This window comes from Corvus moneduloides, chromosome Z (genome assembly GCF_009650955.1).
Source record: "Corvus moneduloides isolate bCorMon1 chromosome Z, bCorMon1.pri, whole genome shotgun sequence".
NCBI lineage: Eukaryota > Metazoa > Chordata > Aves > Passeriformes > Corvidae > Corvus > Corvus moneduloides.
Window position 1 is genome coordinate 68,275,853 of NC_045511.1, and position 10,371 is coordinate 68,286,223.

General features: G+C 52.2%; 1 protein-coding gene across 1 annotated transcript in view; it reads left to right on the forward strand.

Moving 5' to 3' along the window:
- Positions 1–10,371, forward strand: part of LOC116437867 (T-cell activation Rho GTPase-activating protein-like) — a 633,784-nt gene that overhangs the window by 102,489 nt on the left and 520,924 nt on the right. The gene's annotated exons all lie outside the window — the stretch shown is intronic.

The window sequence follows — 10,371 nt, forward strand, 5'->3', positions numbered from 1 at the left end:
GACATTATCTGTTCTGTCACTCTCTTCTCTGCCTTTATTTTTCTCCTCCCTCACTCTGCATGGGCACAGCATGGCTGTCCTGTTCTGCTCCACACTTGGTCCTGAAGTTTACCATGGGAGTGGGGAGCTTGTGGCCGTGTGTTGTGGCTCGTGGGCCAGCACCTTTGAGAAAGTCCTTGTGAGGAGCTGAGAGCTGACTGGAGTGCACTGAGCAAAAGTAAGGGCTCCTTTGTCAGCACTTGTGAAAATCTATCGTACATATTACAGCTGGTGAAAGGGTCAGTGGTTCTGACTCAGGAAGAGGTGACCGGTCTGGAGAGATGGTCCCGAAAGGAATTGCCTTCCTGAGGCCCGGTGTCTTCCCTCAGCTGCTGGCAGGAGGGCCCCTGCAGAGGCTGTCGGCTCTTTAGTGATTGTCAGCTCGTGATTTCAGCTCAGCTCTGCAGGGCAGCCTCCAGGCCAAGCCAGACCAGAGAGAGAGACGAGAGGCTCGTGTGGCTGGTTCCGCACAAAGGTAGCTTTATGGTCGGTCCGTACTCCGGCGAAGGGGAAAGCCAGGGATGAGAACTCTCTCTCTCCACAGGGGCAGAGGGCTAGCTTTTATAGGGATACCGGGATGAGTAAAGGCCAATGGGTTACAAAGGATCTGCATAGGGTCTCCTAAAGGATTGTGGGTCTGTCTTTTCTCGCATGACTAAAGAAGTGGTTGCCTTTCCAGGGAGTCCTGCTGGGCAATTACGCAATCTCCTTATCTCAGCAGACATCCCTCCAGGGCAGGGGCTGGGTATATCCCACACGTACAAATTTAAGGGCTTGTTAGCCAACACCTTTTCAGTCTAAAGAGTGGCTGGTTGCTGGAGTTAAGGTGACTGTACAATAAAACCACAAGAGCTCCCTGGCATGTGTCTGGTGTCTTATTTCAGCCTGACAAGAATTTATAATGAACATCATGGCCCCTACTGATGGGTTGTGACAAATGGGCCCCCCTCCACACCCTTCCTTAACTGAACAAATTAAACAAAGAAAAACTAAACAAGAAAACCTTTGGTTTACAGCTGGTTCCTTGTGCTATGTGAAGCTTTTCTCCCTCTCAAGCACTCATTGGTGTTTTTCACTGCTTTTCCCCAGCAAAAGTCTTTCCTAGGACAAACCCTTATCAGAAACTTATTTGAGCAGTGCTGGTTCAGGACTGACGCTGCCGGCCCGTTGTGGCGAGAGGCCGTTGCATCCTTCCGGAAAGCGTCCCAGATGAGGCTGCTTCGGCTGGCACCGCACCACTCGGCACTCGGCCTCCGCCCAACAGAGCTGGGCTTCGCCCACAGAAGCCACGCGCACGTACACCACCGGAGAGCTGCCGAATGCGTCACCCAGAATAAACAGGCGGGAGGGGTTCTTCGCGTAGAGTTCCACGGGAGTTTACTGCCCAGCACATGAAGAATTCCAGAAGGACCCAGAATACAGGAGGGTCCAGGGTATGAGGGTGACAAGGGGCAGGGAGAGCATCAGGGACCAATGGTTTGAGGGCACCGGGGCAGTACATAGGTGGGGCCAGGGTATGGGAGCCAATGAGGAAATGCACAGGGAGGAGCCAAGGACCAAGGGCTAATGGGAAAGCGGGGAAGGGAGAACGTTCTAGGACATGAGGTTCTAAGGGTATAGGGGTGGCGAGTTAGCGCAACAATCGGGGTAACAGAACTGGGGTACGTTAACATAAAGTGACAGAGCACCTTGGGAGAGGCCCTTCCGGTCACCCTGCCTTAAGGATTACCCCAGGGGGTTGATTCAAACTTCGGGGTTGTCTCACCATCCCCAGGCCCCTGGCCCACAGGCCGCCCCTGCCATGGGGGCAGCCACTGCAAACACAGGACAACTCCAGTCATGTTCCTCAACACAGAAGGTACGAGCTTTGCCAATGTCTCATGGGAAAATGCTGAGCTGTGCTGCCTCCTCAGAACATAATCCTGCAAACAGGTAAAGGTGGCAAGCTGTTTAGCCATAGACTTTGTTGTTGTTGTTAAATACTGTGTAGCGTGAAATCGCTAATCTGTCGCAACTATTTGCTTCAGAATTTGCTTTCTTGCATGTTCTTTTTCCCACTATTGAACTGGTGTAATTTCTGCTCCGTCATCACAACATCTACAAAGACATGGTGGGCTTAATTGTAGTGAGGGATTTTTTGAAGCTTCCATTTTAAATGCTTGGCACTGGCTGTTGTAGAAATGAAATCACAGCTCCTACCTGGCAGGCCCACCACAGGCTTGTGGTTGGATTAGTCCATAGTTATTCCCAGGCACTTGGTCTTCAGAGCGAGTTAAGAGTGGTTTTTGCAGCTACTAATTCTAACTTTTGTTTCTGTGAAATGATGCTGTAGCGATTGTTCAGAGCAGCCACTTCTCCAGATGTATTCAGTCGTGGTGTTCACTATCTGGAAAACATTAGCAGTTAGTCTCGTGTTCTCTGCATCTTCCTGTTGCCACTTAGCTGCTCTGTTTTCCTTCCCTGCGGATCACGCTGCGTTGCTTTCAGCCGTCACCCCCGCTGCCTTTGTTGCATCTTCTAACAGGAACCGCAGTGCACAAAGTAGGTGATGCTGCTGGATTAAAAGCTTTATTTGCTGTTTTGTTTCTTTTGGCAGATGTTGAAATGTATCACCTAAACAGGAAGGGTAAGTCTGGGTTTAAAAGCAAATTGGTTCTAAGGAAAGCAGATTGGGGGTTGTATTACATTAGAGAATAGTCCTGAAAACACTAAAAGCCATGCCTCATTGCCAAATCAGGCAGTCTAGAGAGGAGGCTCTATTTTATTTGTGTCAAGCCAAGAAGCAATTTTAAAGCTGATTTGACACCATGTGGGTGTAAATTTACTAATTTTTGCCTTGTGCTGTATAGTGCACAGCTCTGAGATTTATGGCCTCATCTCTTTTAAGTTTGCAGACATGAGTGATCGTACTGCATTTGGTGCTGCTGGGCTGTGAGTAAAGGTTGTAGCACAAAGCTCCTAAATCATGTACCAGTTCCTTCTGTCCACAGGGAATGTCTGGTGAATCCTGGCAGCAGTCGTATAAGACCAAGGAATAGGGAACAAAACACAGCTGCCAGAGTTGCTTCACTGTGAGGGCAAAACGCAGTCCAGTGGAGACCACCAGGCCAGCGCAGCCTGCCCTGCCCTGCCTTCAGCACCGTGCGGAGCCGTGCGGCACCCCTGGCAGGCAGCCGGCAGCCGCAGGTGAGGCTGTGGCACGGGGGCTCCTGAGAGCTGGCGCGGCGCTGGGACAAGCCGCCCCAGCCCTGGCCCTGGCCTTCTCCAGGCTGCGGGCAGCAGCGCAGGCTCTCTGTCCCTGCTCAGCTGGCTGCAGTGGCCACCGCCCCGCAGGTGCCCTTGCCCGTCCAGGGGATGTCCTCGCTCAGGGTGCCACAGCTGCACAGCCGCACTCGGGGGACGAGCGAGCGCAGCTCGGCCGGAGCAGAAGCTCGCCTTACCTTCCCAAGCTCACCTGGGAAGTGAGCGGCCAGGTCATCCTCCCTGGTCGGACGGGGCTACGGCAGGACCGTGCTCAGGATCAGCCTGCAAGAAGCCAGGTGCGCTCGCAGAACAGCACAAAGGGCCGGCGGCCGGGTGCCAGCCAGCCCTGGCAGCCTGAGCGTGGCACACAGCTGGCAGCCTCTGGCCCACCGGCCTCTCTGCCCTGCGCAACAGCAGTCCTGCCACTGGCCACAGCCAGGACGTGCCAGTGTCGCCAGTGGCTCCCCAGTGCCTCTGCGTGCTGAGTAGCACCACAGACAATTCCTCCCTCCTAGCCACACATGCCTGGCACGGCAGCGCAGCCAGACGTGGGTGAAAGGCAGCCATTCTCACATTTGCCAGGTCCTCAGTCAGCCTCTCCACCCTCCTGGCACTCAGTGTCCTCCTCGGGGCAAGAGAGAAGTGGAAGGAGGTGAGCGGTGATGTCTCTGCAGCTCGGCTGGGGGAGCGGTGCTCAGGCACCGAGCCCAGAGCAGGGAGACGCTCACTGCACAGCCCGGCTCAACTCCTTCTCCAGGGCTTTCATGGATGGCACACAGGTCACTCGGGCTCCCTTGGTCCTGTGAAGAGGGAGAGAGCTGGGTGACCCCCAAGCTGCCTCTCCTCTCTTGTCAGGCAGCTCTGCCTGAGAGCTGCCCACAGCTGCAGGGGCAGCTCTCCCCAGCTGGCGAGCTGTGTTCCCCTGTCCGGCTGCTCCTGAAGCCCTCCCCAGCTTACCCCTGTGGGGTGCCCACCCACAGCTCCTTCAGCACCTGGGAGCCTCAAAAAGAGGCGAGCACAGGCCCTGCTGCTCCCCAGCCCGAGGGCAGACGTGCACCTGCCCGGTGCTGCGGGAAGGACACAGGGGCAGGACGAAGCCCCATGGTGGGGGTAGGACAGAGTTGCTGCCCAAGCCCTGGTTCCCTCTGACGTGCCCCAAGCAGAGGCTTTCCCCCTTCCCTTCTGGGGACCAAAGAGTGCCTGGGGGATGTAGGACGTGGAAATACCCACATCCACTCCCTGCCCAGGCTCGGCATGAAGGGCAGAGGTCATTCCCAGGCTGGTGTGTGCATGGCTGGAAACCTCTCCTGCCCTGCCATGGGCAGTTTTGTAGGGTGTTAACATAGAAGCCAATGGGGACACAGCACGAGTGCCAAGAAACTGTATAAAAGAGGCTTTGTAGAATTAAAGATGCTGTTTGCCTTCTGAACGGAGTTGGTGTGATTGAGTCGTGAGTGTCACATCCGTCTCAACTGTGACACTCTGCTGCTTTTGGCTCTCTTGTGGATGCATTCTTCTCCTTCAGCCTTGTTTTTTTTTTTTTTCCTAGGCCTGAGATAATTAAAGAATGGGTTTTCTCTTTATCTAATCTTAGTGGTTTAACTTACAGTCCAAAGTCCCAGTCAGGTACCTTCAGGGAGGCTTCTTTGGTTGTAGCTTCTTTATACAGTTCTTGTTGTAGTGGGCAAAACTCTTTTCTCTCAATGTTTGAGGCATGAACTCTTTCAGTCTCTGAAAAGGGGTTCTAGAGATGGAGCACAACTCACAGATAAATAACTTCAGACGAATGTTTCATAGACGAGACAGGTTCTATTACCCACAGATTGACAGACCTGTGAGGAATTGGGTGCCACAGCCTGTCACAGACTCGCCAAAGCGTAAGGATCAGTGAAGAAATAGGGACAAACGTCAGTGCGGTCACTAATCCTGGAAATGAGAAGGGCCCCAAAGCCAATGTCAGTTTAAAAGGGAAATTTATTACAGATTGCTATGACTGCACTGCTTATATAGAATGACCAATTTCAGTTAAAAGCTGGCTGCAGAATGGTACAACTCTGCTGACTACAGATAAAGATACAAATGTCCATTTCAGTTCCTACAATCAAGTATGTTACAGGTTACAAAGTAGTGCCTCTATATTTATAGATATATATGTATATGTATGTATATATATAAAGAGCCAAATGATCTCAATGTCCTCAGAGCAGAAACTAAACTGTACAATACTTACACGTGTGTACACTGGACTTTATACATGTATAAATATAACAATCTATGGTATATAAATATATTGATACCTGCATAAAAATAACTCTACACGGAGTGAACTTTTACATAACTATCCAAACACCAGTGTCCCCATCTAAACTTCCACACAACTGTAACTCAAGAAACAGGACCGTGTAGCTATCGAGCTCTGCACGTACAGAAACAGACCTCGAGACATACAGAAACATAACTATGTACAGGCACAAAGGTAACTGGGTACACGGATGGGTGGCACAAGATAGAGAGGGAACGCGGCCGGCCCATTTCCCCCCGCTCCCCCTCGGTCGCCCGGTCCTGCACAGAGCGGCCCTTCTGGAAACGCAGAGCAGACGCAGATGTGGGAAGCAAAGGGAATGCTGAGTCACTTGCAGCGTGCCCTCAGCCCCGCCACAGCCTCAGCACACCCGCAGCCCCCCAGGCCCTTCAGACCCTCCAAGCCCATCGGCCCCCCAGTGCTGCCATCGCCCTCAGTGTCCGGGGTGCCCTGAGCCCCGCCGGCCCTCTCAGCCCGTGCCTTTTCCCTGTCCTCTCAGCCCCCACCATCGCCCTCAGCTCCCGCAGAGCTCCGCTGCTTCCCCTCAGCCCCCACCGCCTCACCGTCCTCTCAGTGCCGTAGGCACCAGCAGCAGCTCAGCAGCGCGGGGCCTTGGGCGGCGCTGTCCCTGCGGCAGCCCCGCTGCCCTCCGCCTTCCCGGCCCTCCAGCGGCTCCCCGGTGCCTTGAGCCCCGCGGCCCCTGAGGGGGACGGTGCCCGGTGCCACCGGCGGTTCCCGCCGCTCCCGTCAGCTGCGGCCAGCCGGGACCTGGGGCTGAAAGCGCTGCTCGGCCCGGCCCCGCTGCCAGCACGGACCCCAGCATGGAATAGTGCAATTTACTGTAATGCAGCACTGCCAAAAAATGATCCCAAAAGGATAAGTTAAGCACTAGACCTAATCATTACTACAAAAGGTTGCCTCTAGTGATTAAGAGAGATACATCTCCAGATACCCTAATCCTTTCCCCTTCATCCAGATCCACACGTCGGCTGGGGGAAGCTGTCCCAGCAAAGCCCTGCAGAGCCACGGCCGGCAACGGGCACATCCTGCGGTGCCTCCACCTTTGCCGGCCACGAGGCTTCCGAGGGCGCTGTGAGAGTAGCCCGGCTTGGACAGTGCTGCAGGAGCATCTGACAGAACTTCTAGTGCAGGGACACCTGATTTCATTCTCCTCTTGGTTTTCTCCCCAAGCCTGCCCAGGCCTCAAGGAGGAAGCAAAGGAGTTGTCTTGGATCCTACACCCCCAGACAGGCCCAGGTGTGGCCTTGTCCGGATTCTGAATGCCAAAGGGAAATACCTGTTTCCCCAAGGAGCGGATACGTAGATCCTATTGCTAATAGTACTTGATTAATGTGTGGATACATAGATCCAACTGCTGCTTGTGTCCTTACAAAGTTGATGCCAAGGCAACAAGATACTGTGTGAGCTCTGCAAAAAGCTGTAGCTATGCAGAAAGAAGTAGTTAGTCTGTGACAGGGTATGTGCATGAAGCACTTGTAGAAATCAGCACATTTAGCAGAACAGGCTAACTGCAAAAGCTAACCACCGCCTATTTGAGCAGCCAATCTTAGAGAGCATGCACAGGGAACAGGGGTGAGAAGTTCAAGCCCGAGGAAGACTTATGAGCCTTCATCAGAAACGACCACCAGGAGGCTGATGACCACCTCATGCAGAAACCACGCATGTGCTGCAAGGGCTTGCATAACCATGTGATTAGAAAATGTGTTGCAATGTGAAGGATAGGAAAGTAGAATGTGCACATTAAGGAAAAAAGTATAAAAGCTACTGCTGTGTGAACTAGTGAGGACGAGTGAGTTTGTGGTGGAGTTATCCCCCTCACTCCCGCCGTTGAATAAACAAATACCTGCTCTGTAGGCCTTATACTATGGAGTACTGTTTTCTGGCCTAGTTTTTGGGCATCAAAGTGCACCAGTAGGGTTGAGTTGTTGAGCACGTGCACAGTTCCCTGCAATGCCTCCTGTTCCTGGTAGCTGTACATCCCATTGTCTCCTCTGCAGAAGACACAGCCCATGAAAACAAGGCCAAGTTCTTACCTACTTTTCTTTTCCCACAAGACTTGTTTGTCCCAATGTTTCCTGAGAGGACTGCATTTTCCTCTCCTCAGCTTTCTTATTTCTCATTCCACAAAGTAAGAGAGCTGAAGGAGTTGCAGGCATGTGAGTGCCTCATCTCTCTTTCCCTCTAAAGGCTCTGCCTCCCGGAGCCCTGGTGACCTGCCAGTGCTTTGGCACGGGAGTCATTCATTCCCTAAACACGAGGGCAGTGACTTCAGCTGCAAAGCCTCTCTTTGGAACGGCATTGCTGTTACCCTGCAGGCTCCATGGGCACGGGGTTTGTGTGAGCAGGGCGATCACAGCCTGTGTCCTGGAAACAGATCCAGCCAAATGAGCAGATCCTGCTGTCTCCTGGTACTGCCGATCCCAGCAGCAAGTCCCCTGCGAGTTCCTTCAGGGAACTTCACTCAAAGGGCTTCCATCACTTCAGCACTTGTGAGAACTTGTTGCTTCCCAGTTCTCCTGCATCCTTCTGGATTTTGGAGCATGTCAGCACTTGGGTCAATGGCCCTTCCCTCCTCCCTGCCCTGCAGCAGTTACAGTCACTGTTCCCTCGCCCTTGCTCCAGACCCTTTGCCAAAGTGCTGCCAAAGGCAGCGCAGCTGGCTCGGGATCCCTGGTTGCTGCTGCTCTCCAGGATGAGCTTCAGAGGGGCACTGGGAGCGCTCCCTAAAGAGCTCCCGGTGGGACGGGGGTGGATTTCTCCTCCCCGGGTGGCTCCTGGCTGCAGTTCTACGCTCAGGGGAGTCCCGTTTTCTCAGCAGGCCTCTGCAGCGAGCCTGTAGCCAACGTGTGGCTCTGCTGCCATCCCAAATGTGCCGTTCCCTTGCCCAGCCTGGCTGCAGCTGGGGGATCTGCTGGGCACGGCTGGGGATTTTCATGGCCAAAATCCTCCAGCATCATCCCATTTACATCTGCCCAGTCCTTTGGAGAGCACAAATCACAGAACACTCATCTCAGCTGACAAATGTCATTTATCGCCGGTTGCTGCAGCCGCACCGCTGATCTACAAACACACGAGAATCAATTTCAGTTGAAAAATGTAATTTATTACAAATTGCTACACCCACGCTGACAATAGATAACTGTACAGATCTCAGTTAAGATACAAAACTGTCATTTATTTGATTATTACAACAATGCTACGTAAAAATATACAAACATCAACTTCCAGGAACAAAAATTAATTTATTGCCAACCTCTACAACAACTCACTATACACAAAGATCAACTGAAGTTTAACAATTTATTCCATGTTACTGTAACTGTACAGCCCGTATAGAAACACAAAAATATCAACATCTCTCTCTAAATAGCCCTATAGCAAGAACTGAATAAATAGAATTACACATCTATACAACTCCATCTATATTTAAACAGAAACAAATACATATATAACCACCACAACACACAGATATAAATATATTTATATATTATTATATATTATCTATATATTTACATATATTTATATATATTTATATAATATATAAATATAAATACTCATATTACCTACAATACATACATAAATAGATAGATAAAACAACTGCATCTATACAAATATACAGCTAAACATCCCAACACGTGTAAATATAATTACAGAAATAGATCAATATGCATATAAAAATAGAAAACCAGACATATATACCGATACAAATACCAATGCACCTATTTAAAGAGCCAAATACCTACAACAACATCACTAGAAATAGATACCTAGATAACTGTATAAACAGGAAATAGAACTGGACAGAGATATAACAACATACATATATACTTAGATACATATATACACATACATGTAACGAGAAACATGTATGTATATATCTACACATTCATATATACATACTATATCCATTCATGTAACAACATACACATAGAAATATACCTATGCAAATAGCACATACGTAAATATCAATATAATTATCACGCTCTACATGCAAGTCCATTCATCTATAAGCAGAACTATAAGCAGAGGGATTCCAGCCGCCCCATCTTCAAAGCCTCTCCCTCTGTCGCTTCCTCCCGCGCAGAGCAGCTCTCCTGGACAGGGACAGCAGATGGGACACCTGGCAAGCAAAGGGAACACTGAGTCAGGATCGGGACGTTTCCCTTGGCGGCACCTGCACTTCCATCAGGGAAGAGAAATCTCAGAGCCTCCCCAGGAGGCTTAGAAAGAAAAAGCAGGCCCAGCGGGCCAGGCTGTGGCGAGCGCAGCCCCGGCGGGACCGTCCCGCAGCCCCCGGCAGCGCGGCACAGCCGGCACCGCTGCCGGGCCCTGCCGGCACAGCTGCCTTGCCCAAGGACAGCCCCTGTGCCGCCCGGGGCAGCCGCGCTGAGCGGCCCCAGCACGGGCAGGGCCCGCTCCTGCCCAGCCGGCCAGTGCCCGCGGCCAAAGCCCACGCCAGCCTCACGCCCACCCTGCCTCAGCGGCCCTGGGGCCTCACCCAGGGTCTCGGGCGGCAGCAGCAGGTCCCCGTTCGCTGCTCTTGCTGGCGGCCTTCAGCTTCTCCCTGCTGGCTCCTGTCACTCTCCGGCTCTTCTCAAGGACTTCAGGGCAGCTGGGGCAAAAGCGGAGGCTCTGGAATTGGTTCCAAGGGCTGGCAGAGCCGCAGGCCCGGACCCCACTGTGCTCCCTGCTGGCCCCCTCCATCCCCTCAGCCCAGCCATGCCCTCAGCAAACCCCCAGTCCTGCCAGTTCCTGCAGACTCTCAA